The sequence below is a fragment of the Kogia breviceps genome, chromosome 4, assembly GCF_026419965.1.
Source record: "Kogia breviceps isolate mKogBre1 chromosome 4, mKogBre1 haplotype 1, whole genome shotgun sequence".
Taxonomy (NCBI): domain Eukaryota; kingdom Metazoa; phylum Chordata; class Mammalia; order Artiodactyla; family Physeteridae; genus Kogia; species Kogia breviceps.
The window spans coordinates 86503562-86508220 of NC_081313.1; the positions used below are offsets into that span (position 1 = coordinate 86503562).

Below are 4659 nucleotides of genomic sequence, written 5' to 3' on the forward strand. Positions count from 1 at the left end.
AGGAGCAGAGGTAGAAAGATATGTGGGATTCTTCTGAGGATATATGGAAATACAAGCACAGTGGGGCAATAAAAAATAAAAATTAAGCCCATGCCTGGACTATTTGTCAAAGAAAATTGATTTTTATGAGTTCATCTCTGATTAGCATGTCAAATTATTATATGCAACCTCATGACTTGTTATAAATACCTAAAAAAATGAAAATATTTTAAATTATCCTCCATGTGGTGTTAAAGTATATGTTTTCACTGCCCTTTCTAGGTTACACAACTTTCTTAAATGCATAAAACCATATCACCTTCCTTAAAATTTCTACTTGATTCAACTCTGAAAACTTGTCAAACTAAATCCGCCTGGGTGCATTCAGTTCAGATATTCTTTTACCTGTGTGTATCTTGACATATCAATAGGAGGATATGCATGTATCTGTCATTTACTTTTGCCCAGATTTATTTGTGCTGGAGCTAACTTCTGTATTACATTGCCCTTGTGGGCAAGAAATATATCTTCTGATTCATTTTAACTCCTTGTGGAAATTTAATATTGAGTAATTTGTTTTCTATTAAGATGTATTTTGGTATGTTTTTGGATAGTGGTCCAAGATTTGAAGAGAATTAAGATTCATAAAAGTTTTAGGTTCTAGGGGAGAGAGATTTATCTCAAAATCATCCTTATTTACAATAAAATAGAAAGAGTTCTCAAAAATAGTTGATTAACATATGTGTTATATAATAAATATTTTCCTAGAGCCATATAGAAGTACAGATAGAAGGGGACTGTTCAGATCCACCCGAAAAATCTTGCATACATTTCTCCACTGGTATTATTTACAGATTTGTTCAACAAACATTTATTGAGCACATGTGCTTCACTTGGGACACACTGATGGATAATTAAAGTTTTCTGTCCTAGAGAGGCTTGCAGTTCAATAAAGCCAAAAAAGCTATAAGTAAATAATAGAAAATATTCAGCAAAATCATAGTTATTCCCAGAGTGCCATGGGAACACAGAAGAGAAACACTTAAGTTATACCTTTTATCATTTATCAAAAATTTCTTAAGCACCAAATATGTTCAGAGCCTTTTAGATAGATGGTTGGGATTCAATAGTAAATAAGTTTTCATAGAATTTATATTCTGGCAAATGGTAACAGCAAGTAAACAAGTTCTGTGTGTCATAGAAGCAGTACATGGAAAAGTATCATACAGTAAAACAAAGTCTCTTGGCCTGGTGTGAAGTCTGTCCCTTTCACTTGCTAACTTCAATATAGGGTAAGTTAATTAATATCCCAATACCTCAGTTTTCTCATCTCTAAAGTGGGGATAGTGCGTTACTTACCTCGACTCTTAGCTTGTCGAGGACAGTAACCGGGACCCGGTGTCTACTCCTGTTTCCTGCACCTGCTGACCCGTAGCCACCATGCGTGAGTGCATCTCCATTCATGTTGGCCAGGCTGGTGTCCAGATCGGCAGTGCCTGCTGGGAGCTCTACTGTCTGGAACACGGTATCCAGCCTCATGGCCAGATGCCAAGTGACAAGACTATTGGGGGAGGAGATGACTCCTTCAACACCTTCTTCAGTGAGACAGGTGCTGGCAAACATGTGACCAGGGCAGTGTTTGTAGACCTGGAACCCATGGTCATTGACGAAGTTCACACTGGCACCTACTACCAGCTCTTCCACCCTGAGCAGCTCATCACAGGCAAGGAAGATGCTGCCAATAACTATGCCCGAGGTCACTACGCCATTGGCAAGGAGATCATTGACCTCGTCTTGGACTGAATTTGGAAACTGGCTGACCAGTGCACAAGTCTTCAGGGCTTCTTGGTTTTCCACAGCTTTGGCAGGGAAACTGGTTCCGGGTTCACCTCCCTGCTAATGGAACGTCTCTCTGTCGATTATGGCAAGAAGTCCAAGCTGGAGTTCTCCATTTACCAAGCCCCTCAGGTTTCCACACCTGTAGTTGAGCCCTACAACTCCATCCTCACCACCCACACCACCCTGGAGCACTCTGATTGTGCCTTCATGGTAGACAATGAGGCCATCTATGACATCTGTCGTAGAAACCTTGATATTGAGCGCCCAACATGCACGAATCTTTACTGCCTTATTAGCCAGATTGTGTCCTCCATCACTGCTTCCCTGCGATTTGATGGAGCCCTGAATGTTGATCTGACAGAATTCCAGACCAACCTGGTGCCCTATCCTCGCATCCACTTCCCTCTGGCCGCATATGCCCTTGTCATCTCTGCTGAGAAAGCTTACCATGAACAGCTTTCTGTAGCAGAGATCACCAATGCTTGGTTTGAGCAAGCCAACCAGATGGTGAAATGCAACCCTCGCCATGGTAAATACATGGCTTGCTGCCCGTTGTACCGTGGCGATGTGGTTCCCAAAGATGTCAATGCTGCCATTGCCACCATCAAGACCAAGCGCAGCATCCAGTTTGTGGACTGGTGCCCCACTGGCTTCAAAGTTGGCATTAATTACCAGCCTCCCACTGTGGTACCTGGTGGAGACCTGGCCAAAATACAGCGAGCTGTGTGCATGCTGAGCAACACCAGAGCCGTCGCTGAGGCCTGGGCTCGCCTGGACCACAAGTTTGACCTGAACAAAGGCACAAGTGTGACTTTGTTCACTGGTACATGGGTGAGAGCGTGGAGGAAGGAGAGTTTTCTGAGGCCCGTGAGGACATGGCTGCCCTTGAGAAGGATTATGAGGAGGTTGGTGTGGATTCTGTTGAAGGAGAGGGAGAGGAAGAAGGAGAAGAGTACTAATTACGATTCCTTTCAGCCCTGCAGCATGTCATACACAGAACTTCAGCTTCAACATTAGCTGACAGGAGTAAATGCTTTCTGACTAGATTGTCTTCACTTTCAACTGTGATCATGTATTGCTTTTCCATGTGTACCTGTAAGATTTTTCTGTCATGTCTGAAAAGTAAAGGCTTTAAGAAAGAAAGAAAAATAAAAAATAAAAAAATAAAGTGGGGATAATAACCATGCTTACCTTACAGCATTATTGTGAAAATTAAATACTTTAATATATGCAAAGTACTTAGAAAAGTATCTGGCACATGTTAGATACTATAGGTGTTTGATATTGTTATTGTACTTTGAAGCCACATTAAAGGGATAAAAATCAAGACTTTGATACTCAGGGAGACTTCTGGAAGGCAGTAATATCTCGTTGAAACTGAAAATGTTCTAGAGCAAAGCTGTTGGAATGTAAAAGTGTGAGATAAGGGGAGAGGAGAGGAAAGATCAGACTGAAGGAACAGTTAATGCAAAAGTCTACAATTGGAAAAGATCATAGCATTTGGGGGAACTGAAATTACTTTGATATTTCTGGAGGTAAGGTGATACAGATACTGGAGAAAGCTAAAAATCGAGAGAAATAATGACCAGACATGATATCTGAAAAAGTGGCACCAAACTAAATTTACATGAATTAGCAATAATTAAATGGATCAAGGCAGTAAGGTAGGAAGGAATCTCTGAAGAGCAGTGAGAGTAGAGGCAGGAGCTGTACAACATTGCAGCCTGCTCCAGGAGCTCCACACAGGTTGGTTTTACCAACACATATAGTGTGAGGAAAGGAGTAAAGAGAGATGAAGCTTTATAGTCATATAAAGACCAGGTTTCAGATAAGGGCTAGAACAGATACTATTCATTGCCATGAAATGCCTCTTGTGAGTTATCCTGTGAATAATGGGGAACACTGAAGGATTATCCTATGAGTGATGAAGAACAACTGAAGACTTTTGAGCAGAAGATATGGTAGATTGTTTTTGTTTCAGTACGAGGGATGGATATAATCAGAGTGACCTTCCTTGTTAGGACGCTGTTGAAATAGTACAGTAAGAGCTGAAGGAAGCCTGAACTTAAAGTGGATGTAGTAGGTATCAATAAGTGTGAGGAAATGTTTAAGAAATATTAGAATTAATAATTGATCATAGCATTGTGAGTTGTACTGTAGTGAAGTAACCAATGTGCTTTCCAGTTTTCATTTTTTGGGGTGACCATGGGAATATGGAGGAAAAGGATAGAAATATCTCAGATTAATTTTGGACACTAATTTAATTGTGGAATATTTAAATAATGTATCATGCAGATAAGTGTCATATAAACCATCAGGAAAGATTTCAGAGTGGAAATGTCAGTGTTCAATCATCTACCTTTTATTTTGTGAAAAACATGAGAGTTGTTGAGATCACATTGGGCAAGTATTCATAGAAAAATAAATACCATTTATTGGGAGAATTCTGATACACCAAAGATGGGCTTAAAAAGAAGGCCATCCACAACATTGTAAATCAGCTATGCTTCAATAAAATATTAAAAAACGAAAGGCATCAATGAATAGTTTCAGAAGCATTCAGAGACTTGAGAGCCAATATTTATATGGAATTTGAGACACTTTTAAGTGGATACTTCTAAGAATGGTCAACACCAATTAACAGTGTTAAAGTAGTCAAAGGTGGTAAAACAAGGATGTGCTCTTGACATTATAGAGGTCATCAGTGACCTTTAAAATGACAGTGTTTAGGAATGGTGAGGGAGAGAAAAGACCCCAGTGGGCTGATAATAGAATGGAGCATGAATCAGAGAGACAGTGATTATAGTTATGAGGGGTGAAAGATCAACGGAAAGGCATTTT

At 40.0% G+C, this 4659-nt stretch overlaps 1 pseudogene; it reads left to right on the plus strand.

Moving 5' to 3' along the window:
• Positions 1–1419: 1419 nt before the first annotated feature.
• On the plus strand, positions 1420–2839 carry LOC131754993 (tubulin alpha-1B chain pseudogene; annotated as a pseudogene).
• Positions 2840–4659: the final 1820 nt, after the last annotated feature.